This window comes from Nomascus leucogenys, chromosome 5 (genome assembly GCF_006542625.1).
Source record: "Nomascus leucogenys isolate Asia chromosome 5, Asia_NLE_v1, whole genome shotgun sequence".
NCBI classification, from domain to species: domain Eukaryota; kingdom Metazoa; phylum Chordata; class Mammalia; order Primates; family Hylobatidae; genus Nomascus; species Nomascus leucogenys.
The window spans coordinates 25,572,228-25,588,432 of NC_044385.1; positions in this window are offsets into that span (position 1 = coordinate 25,572,228).

A 16,205-nucleotide genomic window follows, 5' to 3' on the forward strand; every position below is an offset into this window, starting at 1 on the left:
ATTAAAAGTCTAGTGGGATTTGGCCATAAGGAAGATTTATGGCAAACTGAAATTTGCCTGGGGTGAATAAAAGAGTTGAAGAATCTGGCATGTTGGATTCTATGTGACAACATTTGACATAAATAATTTTGTGTATCTTGGCTTGAAAATGTTATAAGGAAATATTTTTGACATTTAAAAAAATAGCTTTTCTACCAAAAGTAATTTAAATTTTTCTTTTATAGAAAAGTGGAGACTGAATTTAACAGGAATTAACAGCTGTTTTAGATTATTTTAATACAAAGTGTTAATCAGGTGAAAAGTAAATCTCTGCTTTGTGCTTTCTACTCCTCAGGCTAACAATTTCCTTGCTGTTAGAGTATTTAAGGAGTCAGGCTGGTATATAATTAGTGATTTAAAATGCATGGTAATTTATCAGACATTTCTTTTTGTTATTTTAAGTCTAAGTGTTAAATTTCTGATCGCATGTAAGGTATATTGCCTCCCTCTGTCCCTTCCTTCTTTCCTTCTGCTTTTTGTTCCCCTCCCTCCCTCCCTCTTCCCTTCCCTCCCTCTTCCCTTCCCTCCCTCTTCCCTCTCCCTGCCCTTCCCTCTCCCTTCCCTTCCCTTTCCCACTTTCCTACTTTGCCTCTTTCCCTCTTTCCCTCTCTTTCTTTCTAACAAAACAGGAAAATCAATACAGTTTCTTATCTTTATCCACATGGAAATGATTTATGTTTTTGGAAGTTTATGATTTTGAGAGAAAAGCCTATCCTGGGGCAAACAGTAATCCTGCCAACCAGAATACCAAGGATTCTGAGAGGGACTCAGGTCTTTTCTACTAGTCTGCTGTGAGTCACTTAGCCTCCATTTCTTCATAAGGAATGTTAACCAATTCATGAAAATAATACAGATTAACCAAGCCATAGCTCTAGAAACCAGACTCCACATGTTGCTGGGCCTCACTAGCTGTCTGGGAGCTATGAGGCAGCCCTAGGAAATAATTGTGTCTCCCCAAGAAAGCCAAGTCCCTGACCAAGGCATGAACAATTCTCAGAATCCAGCAATGGTTGTTTTATACTAAATGAATCTAATTACTTAGTAGAATGAACCTGTAATTAATTTAAAGAAATATAGCAAGCATTGTTATCTTAGGTTGAACAAAACAGCTTTAGCTTTCTATATATATTACATTTATTTCAATAGTTAATACTTTTCCAATCAATGCATGTGAACCAGGATAGGGAGTTTTCATTTCTTGAAAGAGTTTGTGCCAGTGTCTTCTGCATAAGGAAAGGCAACTTGTTTGGAGGGCATGGGAGGTAGGGCAAAGAAGCTGACAAAAAACATGTACAAGGGGAAATATTCAAGAAGAAATGTACACAACCCCACAATCACATACTGGCAGTAAAGGGGAAACATGGCCTTTTGTAATACGAGAAACAGGAGAAAATGGGAGGCTAAAATGAAAAGAAGAAAACCTATGTCAGAGTAAAGAACTAGGACCTGAATTACACTCCAGAAGCTGACTAAGATAGAATGCTAATAAATTGCTCCACTAGATGTTCTGATGGTAAGTCCGATGAGCCAAGTTAAATAGAGATCGATCAATGATGGCCTTCACATTATGTGGGGACAGACTCTTGTAAATAGGCCGCAACACTTCATCCCTGGGATGCAAGGCTGGTTCAACACACGCAAATCAATAAATGTAATCCAGCATATAAACAGAACCAAAGACAAAAACCACATGATTATCTCAATAGATGCAGAAAAGGCCTTTGACAAAATTCAATAACCCTTCATGCTAAAAACTCTCAATAAATTAGGTATTGATAGGACATATCTCAAAATAATAAGAGCTATCTATGACAAACCCACAGCCAATATCATACTCAATGGGCAAAAACTGGAAGCATTCCCTCTGAAAACTGGCACAAGACAGGGATGCACTCTCTCACCGCTCCTATTCAACATAGTGTTGGAAGTTCTGGCCAGAGCAATCAGGCAGGAGAAGGAAATAAAGGGTATTCAATTAGGAAAAGAGGAAGTCAAACTGTCCCTGTTTGCAGATGACATGATTGTATATCTAGAAAACCCCATTGTGTCAGCCCAAAATCTCCTTAAGCTGATTAGCAACTTCAGCAAAGTCTCAGGATACAAAATCAATGTACGAAAATCACAAGCATTCTTGTACACCAATCACAGACAGAGAGCCAAATCATGAGTGAACTCCCATTCAGAATTGCTTCAAGGAGAATAAAATACCTAGGAATCCAACTTACAAGGGATGTGAAGGACCTCTTCAAGGAGAACTACAAACCACTGCTCAATGAAATAAAAGAGGATACAAACAAATGGAAGAACATTCCATGCTCATGGGTTAGAAGAATCAATATTGTGAAAATGGCCATACTGCCCAAGGTAATTTATAGATTCAATGCCATCCCCATCAAGCTACCAATGACTTTCTTCACAGAATTGGAAAAAACTACTTTAAAGTTCATATGGAACCAAAAATGAGCCCGCATCGCCAATTCAATCCTAAGCCAAAAGAACAAAGCTGGAGGCATCACGCTACCTGACTTCAAACTATACTACAAGGCTACAGTAACCAAAACAGCATGGTACTGGTACCACAACAGAGACATAGATCAATGGAACAGAACAGAGCCCTCAGAAATGATGCCGCATATCTACAACTATCTGATCTTTGACAAACCTGACAAAAACAAGAAATGGGGAAAGGATTCCCTACTTAATAAATGGTGCTGGGAAAACTGGCTAGCCATATGTAGAAAGCTGAAACTGGATCCCTTCCTTACACCTTATACAAAAATTAATTCAAGATGGATTAAAGACTTACATGTTAGACCTAAAACCATAAAAACCCTAGAAGAAAACCTAGGCAATACCATTCAGGACATAGGCGTGGGCAAGGACTTCATGTCTAAAACACCAAAAGCAATGGCAACAAAAGCCAAAATTGACAAATGGGATCTAATTAAACTAAAGAGCTTCTGCACAGCAAAAGAAACTACCATCAGAGTGAACAGGCAACCTACAGAATGGGAGAAAATTTTTGCAACCTACTCATCTGACAAAGGGCTAATATCCAGAATCTACAATGAACTCAAACAAATTTACAAGAAAAAAACAAACAACCCCATCAAAAAGCGGGCAAAGGACATGAACAGACACTTCTCAAAAGAAGACATTTATGCAGCCAGAAAACACATAAAGAAATATCATCACTGGCCATCAGAGAAATGCAAATCAAAACCACAGTGAGATACCATCTCACACCAGTTAGAATGGCCATCATTAAAAAAGCAGGAAACAACAGGTGCTGGAGAGGATGTGGAGAAATAGGAACACTTTTACACTGTTAGTGGGACTGTAAACTAGTTCAACCATTGTGGAAGTCAGTGTGGCGATTCCTCAGGGATCTAGAACTACAAATACCATTTGACCCAGCCATCCCATTACTGGGTATATACCCAAAGGACTATAAATCATGCTGCTATAAAGACACATGCACACGTATGTTTATTGCGGCACTATTCACAATAGCAAAGAGTTGGAACCAACCCAAATGTCCAACAACGATAGACTGGATTAAGAAAATGTGGCACATATACACCATGGAATACTATGCAGCCATAAAAAATGATGAGTTTGTGTCCTTTGTAGGGACATGGATGAAACTGGAAAACATCATTCTCAGTGAACTATCACAAGGACAAAAAACCAAACACCGCATGTTCTCACTCATAGGTGGGAATTGAACAATGAGAACTCATGGACACAGGAAGGGGAACATCACACTCCGGGGACTGTTGTGGGGTGGGGGGAGGGGGGAGGGACAGCATTAGGAGATATACGTAATGCTAAATGACAAGTTAATGGGTACAGGAAATCAACATGGCACATGGATACATATGTAACAAACCTGCACATTGTGCACATGTACCCTAAAACCTAAATTATAATAAAAAAAAAATAGGCCACAACACATTTTATTTTATGCTTTTTTCCCCAAACATGAAACATGCAATCTCAGGAAATACAGTTGCTGTTTGGTTTCAAGCTCTGATTGGAGACAGTTGTTGCATATGGATGGAGGTCGGATGAAGGGTGGTAGAAGAAACTATTTTAGCACTGGCACCCAGAAGAATGGGTCATAATTCAGAAGTGCCCCAAATCACACCTATCTGTAGAAGACTTCCTGCCTTTTTGAGGTGGTGGAATATGAACACCAGTGCTTTCTGTGGTTCCTGATTTCTTCCTTCGTGACAACCTTTGTCAGTGTTTGATACAAGGTGCATGTATCGGGGTTTAATAAGAAGCAGAAACAGTGACATAGAATGAGGGGTTTATTCCAGGGATTAGATCTCAGGCAAGTGTGGGATCTGGTGAAGAAGTCAATGGGAGTGTGTTGCATCTGTCTGATAATGAGCTGAGCCCTCTGGGTCAGCACAGCCATCAGTAACAAAAGCTGGGCATGAAGTAGACGAGAACAAAGAAGAATTGGAATTAGGAGGAAAAACTGGAACCCACGTCAACCTTTTACCAACCTCAATGGGGGTGACTTCCAGAGGGATCTAGTGCCCTCTGCCATGGAGCTGAACATGTACCTAGCATAGGACTTGGCAAAGCTGAAGACAGAGCTTTGGGAGCTTCAACTACAGCTGCTGCGATAAGTCCAGGTGGGTCACCACATCAGGGAAAATGTGTGCTTGCCATCATAGAGTTTGGTGCCCCCTTCAAATGGTTGTTGCTTCAATTCTGCTTTTCCAACCTCATGCAGATTTCCCTTAAGGCTAACCTTAACTCAGTGTGAATCAGGAGAGGAAATTCTAGAAAACATAGCTCCTGATTTAGCTAAGTTGATACTGTAGAAAGCTACCAAAGTCCATCCCTTGCCAACTTGGCATCCATGTCCACTTCTCTTAACTAAATATAACTTCCAAATGAAGACATTAGCAAAATGATGCTTCTATCTAGTATGATGCAACTATCAGTTCTACAGATGAAAACACATTTAAAAGACAACCAGGCACGGTGACTCACACCAGTAATCCCAGCACTTTAGGAGGCTGAGCTGGGTGGATCACTTGAGGTCAGGAGTTCGAGACCAGCCTGGCCAACATGGTGAAACCTGTCTCTACCAAAAATACAAAAATTAGCCAGGCATAGTGGTGCATGCCTGTAATCCCAGCTACTCTAATCACTTGAACCCAAGAGGCAGAGGTTGCAGTGAGCTGAGATTGCACCACTGCACCAGCCTGGGTGATAGAGTGAGACGATGCCACAGAAAAAAAAAAAAAAGGATACATAGCCTCATAGGTTACTTTGTCCATTTGGGGATGATACTCAGTCTTTTTTTTTTTTTTTTTTTTTTAGCTAAGATCCACTTTCCATTTGATGTCATTTAAATATACTGAGATATAATGATAATATGGGTTGAATTGTGTCTGTCAAAAAGCCATGATGAAGGGCTAAACCCTGGACCTTGTAAATATGATCTTATTTGGAAATAGGGTCTTTGCAGATATAATCAAGAAGAGGTCATATTGGATTAAGGTAGGCTCTAATTCAGTGACTGGTGTACTTATAAGAGGAGGGGAATTTGAACACAGACACAAAGAATGTCATGTAACCATGGAGGCAGAGATTGGACAAAGGAACATCAAAGATTACCAGCAACCATCAGAGGCTACAAGAGACTCATTGAACAGATTCTCCCTCCGAGCTTCTAAAAAGGAAGTGACCCCACTATCACCTTGATTTAGGACTTTTCGCATACAGACTGCAGTAAAATGAATTTCTGTTGTTTTAAGCCACCCAATTTGTGGTACTTTGTTACAGCAGCCCTAGGGAATTAATACAAAGACTATTATTACCCCATTTTATATTAGATAGTGGATGGGGTAGAAAAAAGAATTGGTTAATATACAACCAAATATATTTATATCAAAAAATAAATATCCATAATTCTTACCATCCTAATTTCTATAACTAATCTTGTGGTCATAGCTGGTATTTATAACTTCCTTCTTTCACTACCCATTCCATATACTTGTGTTCTCAGCAAGCACATCACCTAGTCATAGTTTCTTGCCTGTTGGGGTGATGTCAGTTTTCATTTTTGAGGGATCCAAGCTTTTGCAATTGAGCCTGCGTTGGGTTATTTTCCACTTACTTTCTTCGTTACAGCAACAAAAGTAATTACAAGACTTGAGAGTATAAGATATGACCTTGAATTCCACACTTTTTCTTACTCCTGTAGTCTAGTAGTAATCCAACTTCCCCAGTCATCCCAGCCAATACACCAATATCTGACTTTGCTTGTTGATTCTTTAGAATGAGGAGCCCAAAGTCAGCAGCAGGGAGTATCAACTTCCATCTTAATGGAATCATTGCTGTATCTCCCAGTAGAAGCATCTCTCCCTTAGGGACCAGAACTTCTAGAACAGCAGAGTCTAAAGTTGAGAATAGAAAGAATAAATTTTGCTGTGGATCACTATGGGTAACAGTAAGAGGAGCCCTTTCCATTTTTCCCCCTTGATTCCTGGATCTATGAAATCTGGATCAGAGAGAAACAGCAACATGCATTGATTGATCATTTAGAGAATTTACTGCATCTTTCAGGACATTATCCTAGCTCTGCAAAGTGTTTCCATCCATCTAGCACAGTAAATAGTTAAAAGGAGAATTCCACCTTTCTACTGCTTTAGAGTGATGAATAACAAGTTAAGACTAATGAATTCCATAAGCATGAGTCTGTTATTCTTCATTTGCTGCAAAGTAAGTTCCTTGGTCAAAAGCAAAGCATTGTGGAATAACATGAAGGGAAATAAAATATAAGAATTCTTTAAGCCCACAGATACTGATTTTGGCAAAGGTATTACAGGTAGGGAAGACAAATCCCTATAAAGAGTAAGTTTCTATGGAGCAAGAACAAAATACTGCCCTTTCATGCCTTGTGAGTAGAAGTTCATGTTGCTGAATTCATGCATACCCTCCATGTCTACCATCATGGCTATTTTTTTTATGAGCTCATTGGTCAAGAACAGAAGAAACTGGAAAGAAAAACCTGGTAGAGGTCTGCAGAATGTGTCCTCTTGTCCATTATTAAGATTCTTATATGTTGAGGTTGAGCTTTGGTGAACATTCACATGGGCCCATTTAGGAAGGTCTATCCATTTACTTCTTCCCCAGATTTTCCTGTCACTAATTTTCCAGTCATGTTTCTTGTAAGTCCCTTATTATCCATCTAAACTGTTAACTACTGCCCATGAAGCAATGTAGATTTATATCTCTGGCTGTCTTTCATTTGAGGCAAAATGAACAGTTAGGTACACTGCTGGAAGTTCTTATTACTGGGAAAATTTTTCTTCCCCACACCACCAGTATAGGGCCACAATGATGTAGTCATTTGGTTTTGGATGATACCAGAATATCACACAAAAATTTCTGTAAACAATGCCAAATATTTTTCAGTCCACTGGTCACTGAGTGCTTCCCATGAGGCCATGGGTGTAAGATTCTGAAGCTATTGTTGCACAAATAGACACCATAGGTAACTGGGTCACTTGCTTATTTAATATACTTGTGCTTGATCTCATATATTCTACTTCCATTTGATCATTGAATGAACAACTTAGAGGCTTCCATTTGATCATTCACATACAACTTAGAGGCTTGATGGATCAACAACACTTAGTTCATCATGGGCAGTTCAGGTTGCGTTATAACTTGATGGCCCATGATCAAGCTTCCAGTTTCAAACTGGTATTCTAAAGAAGAATTTTGAAGAGAAAAGAAGAATATCTGAATTAAAAGAAGAATTTTTCTGAAGAAGTTGTTATAGTTTTGCTCCAGAATTCTAAATGTCTGCTCTATGATTCATCTATCAGGTTAATGGCTTTATGCAGGATTCCTACCTAATAGAGACATTTTTAGCACCATGGAATCTACTGGATCTAGATGTAAGAGCAGTTTGCATGGCAGCCTTGTATTGTAGAGGCTTTTCTTGTTCTGGACCTCACACAAAACTAACGACCTTACATCTTACTTGGTAAATGGATTGTAGTAGCATGCCCAATGAAATATATATTCTCTTCGAAATCCACAAAGGCCCATTAGACATTATCCCTCTTTCTTAGTAGTAGGAGAGGTCAGATATAGCAACCTGTCATCATGTTCATGAAAGGAATATCTTGGCATGCTCAAAACAAGTAGATCACTACAAATTTCAGTAACATTCAGTGGATATAAAGTGAATTTTGTGGAATTTATCACTCTCTGGTATGCAAGTATCTTAACATCATATCTAGAGCTAGTTACTTTATCCTATTTACCAGATACAGTAATCATGACATAATATCATTAATATAATGTGCCTGTATGGTATCTGATGGAATGGATAGACAATTATAGTCCCTGTGGACTAGATTATAACACAGGGCTGTAAAGTTGAAATAGCCCTGAAGTAGGACAGTGGAGGTATATTAGTAACCCTGTTGGCTGGAAGCAAATTGCTTCTGATGGTATTTACCAGAGGTTAGCAAACATTTTCTGTAAAAGGCTAGAAAATAAGTATTTTAGAATTTGGAGGACATATGGTCTCTGCCATGATTACTGAAATCTGCTGTTGCAGCACAAGAGCAGCCATACCTAATATGTAAACAGATAAATGCAACTGTGTTCTAATAAAACTTTATTTATAAAAATCCAGTAGTCTGAATTTGGCCCATGAGCTATAATTTGCTAATTTCTGGACTTTATTAACAGGTATAGAGAAATAAGCATTTGCCAGCTCAGTGGCTCCTGACCAGGTGCCAGGAGCCCTATTGATTTGTTCCATCAATGAAACTACATTTGGAACAACAGCTGCAATTGGAGCCAACATCTGATTGAGATATTAAAAATTCACTGTCATTCTTCAAAATTCATCTGTGTTCTGCATAGGATAAATCAGCAAAATAAATGGGGAATTTGGTAGGAATCACCATCCTTGCATTTTGTTTCAGTTCCTGTTGGTGGCTCTAATCTTCATACTCCTTTAAGAATTCAATATTCCTTTTGTTTACTATTTTGGCATGTTGCTTATTGCTACACAATAAACTACGACACAACTTAGGGATTTAAAACAATAACAATTGTTTTGTTCACTAATCTGTTTTAGGCAGGTTCAGTAGGGACAGTTCATCTCTGATAAACTCATGCAGACAAGAAATGTCATCTGGGAAGGCTTGACTGGGGCTGGAGAACCTACTTCCAAGATAGCTTGCTCAAATGATTGGCAAGTGCTTCTTATAGTTGACTTGGAACTCATCCAGGGTTATCTACTGGATACCTTGGATCCTTTCCACATGGACCTCTCCATAGGGATGCTTGGGCTTCCTGAAAACATGGCAGCTAGTTTCCAAGAACAAGGATACCAAAAGGCATGGATGAAAATTCTAAGTCTTGTAAATCACTTAAATTCTGAAGTTCTGGATCACTTCTGCCAAATTCTATTTATTAAATGAATCAGTAATGCAAGCCCAGATCCAAGGGTTGGGTAATTAGACTTCACTACTCAATGCATAGAGTAGCAAAGAACTTGTGGCCATCTTTAATCCACGATAGTTCACTTTGCACAACAAAGCCAAAACTAGGAGACTGACAAAGGTTACTACCCCCAGAGGAGAGTTTTTGTAAGAAAATAATATTGAATTTCACAGATCTACTAAACCACTGGGGACTCCACTGAGCAGTATTTCAAATGGATTACACTCTACCAAGTCAGGAAGAGAAGCAAGAGAGGTAGAGAAAAAGGCCCAAAGAAAAGAACAGAACACAAGAATTTATTCATTAGTCCTTATTCCTTATATATGTCAATTTCAAGAAAGTCATCAGAAAGACATTTCCTTTTTCCTAATCTGGACATGAGTCTCTGGGATTCTCTTGAAAGTCATCTTCCCAATGCTAGGCAGCACTGCACCTTAGCATTTATCCATTTATTTGTTCATTCAACAAACATGTGCTTCATTGATATCTTTCAGTGGCCCAAACCATGGCAAGTGTTTATTAAGAAGACTCTACCCTTGAGGGGCCCATAGCCTCCCATGTATCTATTTAGACTATAGGTTAAAGACGTACTTGGTCTTCCCTATAACACCTAGGTCAGTGTCTTGGTTGTAGTATTGCTCAGTATTTTATTACTGACTCATCAGAGCATTTTTACTCCATTGGCTTTTGACATCTAAAACAGTTGTCAGCTTATAAAACTCCAAAATATTTAACAGTCAGCTCTCATAAGCTGGTGTGTGGGATGGTATCAAAAAGCTCTCCTCTACGTCATAAGGTTGTCACAGCAGATGGTACCTCGAGGATCTTTTTTTTTTTTTTTAATCTTTAGCTAATTTAAAGCTGTCACTCCTTATTTTGGATGGAAGGGAGAAAATAGCTGATTGGAAGTAGAGGAAAAAATAGTTTCAGGATCAATGGTGGAAATAGCAGCAAAATATTATTATAGTTGTAATGCTCTGCATTTATATGGGATTTTTTTCCAAAGGTCTCAGAACACTTTTCTGAATATCACCTATAAATTCAAAAACAATTATGAAGAAGTCAGAGTAAAGCATAATTATACTAGAAATTTACTCTGAAATATAATTCAATACTCTAATACAATTTTACTCTCAAATATAATTCAGTGAAAAGTAGACTTATTGTAAACTGAATTATAGACATACATTTGGATTTTTTTTTTTTTTTTTTAAGATGGAGTCTCGCTCTGTCGCCCAGGCTGGAGTGCAGTGGCGTGATCTCGGCTCACTGCAAGCTCCGCCTTCCGGGTTCATGCCATTCTCCTGCCTCAGCCTCCCGGGTAGCTGGGACTACAGACGCCCACCACCATGCCCGACTAATTTTTTTTTTTTTTTTTTTTTTTAGTATTTTTAGTAGAGACAGAGTTTCACTGTGTTAGCCGGGATGGTCTCGATCTCTTGACCTTGTGAGCTGCCCACCTCAGCCTCCCAAGGTGCTGGGATTACAGGCAGTGAGCCACCACACCCGGCCAAAGGGTCTGGTAATTTCCTTTTTTGTCTTTTTTTCCCCACCTTTCTGTGGACAACGGGGTCTCACTATATTGCCAAGGCAGGTCTTGAACTCCTGGGCTCAAGCCATCCTCCCATCTCTGCCTCCCTGAGAGTTGGGATTACAGGCGTGAGCCACTGCACCCGGCACATTTGGATTTTTATGGCATATTTTAACATAGGAAGTGCCAGGATATGGGTCTTCAAGGAAAGCACTAAATATAGATGCTAACAAATTTCCATGTTATGGATAGGGAAACAGGCGAGAAAGTTGTCAGAGAGTAGGTTGAGATGAAAATCATTTCCTGACCATAGCCCAACACTCTTGCTAGAGGTATTTTAAATGACATGGCCCCAGGGCTTCAGTGAAAGATGAAATCTTCTGTTCCTGGAAGCTTGCAAATTTCTTGTAAGAAGGCAGAGAGCAAGAACTGAATCGACAAAAGTATCTAAGATAGAGATAGGAGGCAGGAGGCCAGCAGGAGAGGAAAATGCAGCGCACAGATTGCTTTTCTGCAATGTTTGGACTACTAAGGAGATTATAAATGGACTAGGGTATCTATGAACCATCAAAAAACTTACGTAAATTTGTGTATGTGTTTGAACACATTCATTATGATGAGGGTGTCTACATCTTTCATCAGATTTTCCTATGGTCTCCTAACCACATGGGTTAGGTAAGATCTGCTGGCCTAGAGAGATGCCTTGAGAAACAAATTTGATATTGCTTATAGAAAAAAGTCATTTTACTAGCTTTTGCCTACTTTGGGCCCTTGCCTACCATTTTCATTCTCGGCTGAAAGGCAGCACAAAGTGATAGCACGGCAGCCTCTAAAGAAAGATTGCTGAGATTCAGATCCACACCCTACCACTTTGCAGTTGTGTGACCTTGAGCTAGTTACTTGGTTATTCAGGCTGTCTGCAGCTCAGTTTCCTTAAAAATGAGGATAATTATAATAGTATCTATTTCATCTGGTTTGGAGGCACATTAAGCTTCCCCACATTGATCTTCTTCCATTACATAAAACACCATGTTCCTTCTTACCTCTTTTGTACAAGTTATTGTACAAGTTATTCCTTATGCATGTTATTCCTTATGCATTGTACAAGTTATTCCTTATGCATGAAAAGTCTTTTGCTGTCACTCCTTCCCTAGCAAACTACTGATGATCCCTGAAGGCTCACTTTAAATTTCACTTCATCAGAAAAGCTCTGACCCCCCATAGCTCAGTTTAGTCCTTCTCTATAATATCTGATGTGACGCAGTGGTCTGCTGAAGTTGGCTCATGCTGGCTAACCAGAGCTGATTGTTGAATATTCTAGAACTGTGTGAGCTGGCAACTGCAACTGCCCATAGCTTGAAATTAACTGTGGATATATTTACACCACAGAAATTGGCAGATGCTACAAATCAGGGCTTTTTTTGAAAGCTCGTTTACCAACAACCACTGTATACAGCATCCTGTATGTTTTCTTTGTCACACTTGTCATAATTTTAATTGCACATTAATTCTCTGATTGCTTACTTAATGTCTGTGTATCTCACCAAGAAGTAGGTTTCATTAGGCAGGAAGCATATCTGCCTGTTCACTGCTATACTTGTAATACTTACATAGTCTGGCCTGGGCATTTAACTTTGTCAAAGAAACAAATCAAAAAAGAAGGTAATCTGCAAATGGCACTTCTGTTGCTTCCATGGGCAAGAGGAGAATTACTTAGGGATAAGGAAGTAGAACAAATGTGACATTCTTCTTCTGAAACTCTCTCCCATGTGTCATGTGATAGCTAGTGGTGTAATACATTGTGTGGTTCTTAATATGGGGACATTAGAAGCTCCTGGCAACCATAGAACTTGAGTTACCATGTGGGATGAAAATATGTTTCCTACTCAGGATTGGAGAAATGCAGCCTGTCACCTTATCATAACTGTTCTTCTCGGTCATCTGGGTAGCTTAGTACTCCTAGAGATGCCATCGTCTGTGTGCTTCTTTGCTGCCCATACTAGTCCACTTGAGTCAACTTCAGATGGGGCTAAGTGGATGCAAAATTGCCTGTGAAATAGTGTCTCCAGGGAAGTGCACTGTCCATCACCCCATGGTACTTTGCAGCTGAAAGAGGATGTCATTGGGTGGTTGTGATTGCCTGAAGCCCATGAATTAGGAAAATATAGAGAACTCAAAAAAGACAGTCCAAATGGCTTGTCAGAGATGGAGAGTCTGGATCTGTCTCAATAGCTGGGCTGAGTGTCTACTTCCTGGGTCTTAGTGCCTTCAAACCCTGACAGCGAGCTGCCTGCCTGGCCAGCAAGCCCTCCAAATACCTGGAAAAACAGCAATTTCCTTTTTTATCTGTGGCAGTTGACGTCTACTGGAGCCAGCTTCCACCAAAAATTGATTCCAGTGGATCTGCTTAGGATACAGTGGCCCCTGCTACCACCCAAGAAGTTTTGTAAGGCCAGGCAAACTTAGCGTGAATAAAAAATGGGCTCCATGGAAACAAGGTATACAGCTACAGGAACACACCAAGCTACTTCCCCATCTTGAGGATGTTAGTCACTGAGCTATAGATCAGTGCAGGACAAGCCCCTATGACATTTGGTAACCATAAACACAACTGAATGTCCTAAATCCATTAGGAGACAGGCCCTCCCAGTCTAGAACCTTTGAATCCTCATCCCTTGTGAGATGGATGAAATGGAAAGGCTTAAGAATGAAGGCTTGGCCTAAAATTTTACCTTAGGACCCTCAAATGCACCCATCCTGGAAGCCTGGGAAGTTGTAAGACTTTCTAATCATCAGACATCAGGAAACACAAACCAACCAACCACAAACAAGCAAACAACAAATACCTGGGGCATTGCAACAAATGGCCTCACACCCTCTCCCAGACACAAGGCAATGGGCCTCCTGGAGAATATTTCTTAAACTTTAATTTTTCTCTTAGTTCATATGGATCACCAAGGGACCTTGTTAAAAGGCAGGTTCTGATTGAGTAGATGAGACCTGAGATTCTGCATTTCTACCACACTTTAAGTGGAGACCAAAGCTGCCAATCCAAGGACCACACTTTGAGTAGCAGGCCCCAGAGGATGCATTTTGCAAAGAGGTAATTACCATGAAGACTAGTGGCCACAAGAACTCAGGATGGCTCTCTCTGGGACCTATTGTGGGCTCTACCTATGGGTCTGAGTTTACTCTCTCCTCCAACCACTTCTAGAAAATAAAATCCGTAAAGTGAAGCTAAAATACCTAGCACCCCCTCCACCCCTGAGCAACATCATGAGAAAATAATGACTGTGCAGTATTTTCCAATCTTGTGTGCTATGAGCTTATTACTTAGGAGTGTCTTTTCAGAAGGACAGAACAGTCCTGCATAATGACCCAGTGTCCACACAACTGTTTGGAGTCAGAGGGTGTTGTAATTACATACTATAGCATCCTTCCTTACCCACTGTTTTTGTTTTTTTAGTTGTTCTTCTTCAAATACAAGGTTTACAGACACACTGCACTCCCTCCATGCCTTCATCCTAAGTTAAACTGTCCTTTTTAATGAGTTGGTGGCAACCCTGTGGCTTGGCAAATAGGGACCATAAATGTCAGGTGCTTTCCTAGGGCTGATGTGGTTTTCACTCCTGAGTTTTATCTGACAGCCCATGCGGGGCTAAAAGGCCAGAGCATTTTTAGCTTGAGTTAAGCAACACCAAAATCCTCCAGGTTGAAGCTAAATCCCCCTTTACTGCTGTTGGAGTGCTAGCTGAGGGCACAGTGTATCCTCAGAACCCAAGGCGCCGGCACAGATGGGGCTGCTCTGGGTTGATTCTCCTATATTTAACACGGCCCTAATTACCCACAGGTCTCTGAGTGAGGAGGGCTGATGAGCAGTTCAAGTTCCCTGCATAGAAATAGCCTCAGAATAGTTCCAGTGTTGTTTCTAATTGCAATGGATGAGCAGACTGTCTCATTAATCCTCCCCTATCAGCGTGCAAACTGGCTGCCCCAGAATAGCCCTGATCTCAGCCAGCCCACTTGGGCTTAGGGACTGGTGGTTTTGTACATATTTGGAGAAGGAAGAAACTTCTCCCAGGGATGGGGGAGTGAGTGTGAGTGTGTGTATGGGTGGAGGGAGAGGGGAGCAGTCTATGGATTCTGGAATCTTAGATAAACACAGGAAAGTGATATGGAAAAGTTTAGGAGAGCACCTTGGGTCTGGGAAGGAATTGGTTCAGAAATGTTAGGACATAGCTGAAACATGCCCTTCCAATATCTTCAGCCTATTCTTTTGCCTTTTTACCTTTCTATGTGAATATTTTATTATTCTGTTTAATTCTTGCTTCGTTTTTTCTGTCATTACTCAGTGTAGGGTCTGATTTCAGCCATTTACACCTTAGTGTCAATGTGCCACTGGTAGGTTTTTATATGTTTCTAGCTTTCCAATTTACAAAGGTCATTTACATGCTCATTCCTTTAGTACCTCACAGCAATCTTGTAAGGTTAGCAATGGCAGGCATGGCTCTCATTATGCAAGAAAGGAAAGTGAGGCTCAACAAATAAGTCTATGAGCACCTCAAGATCATGCACTTAACAAATGATACATCTTGGACAAGAGACCAAATCTTTTCTCCGATAGTTCTGAGAGATATAGTTGGTTCCATGTTAGAAGAACATAATATCTTAATTATGGTCAGGATGATACCACAGAAACAAAAGACTCGTTGGAATCAAATAGACTGGGATTTCAATCTCTATGACTTTGGGCAAGTTTCTTAAACATTCCTGAGCCTTAGTTATGAGGATTAAATGAAATGATGTACATAGTGAACTGCTAGTGATTAAAAGCAAACTAAGATATATGGCAACTAAATACAATGTGTAATAATGGATTTGATGCTTTATTAGGAATAAATAGCAATAAAAAACGTTTTGGGAGATAGTTGGCAAAATTTGAATATGGACCCTGGATAAGATAACACTTTTATAATAATGTTAATTTTTTAAAAAACATTGATAATTGCACTGTGACTATGTGTGAATGTTCTGAGAAAATACACATGGAAATATTTAGGAATAAAGAGGCATGATATATATAACTACTCCCAGAAAGATGGTCACCAGACGCTAGGAAGGGTAATTGTGGGCA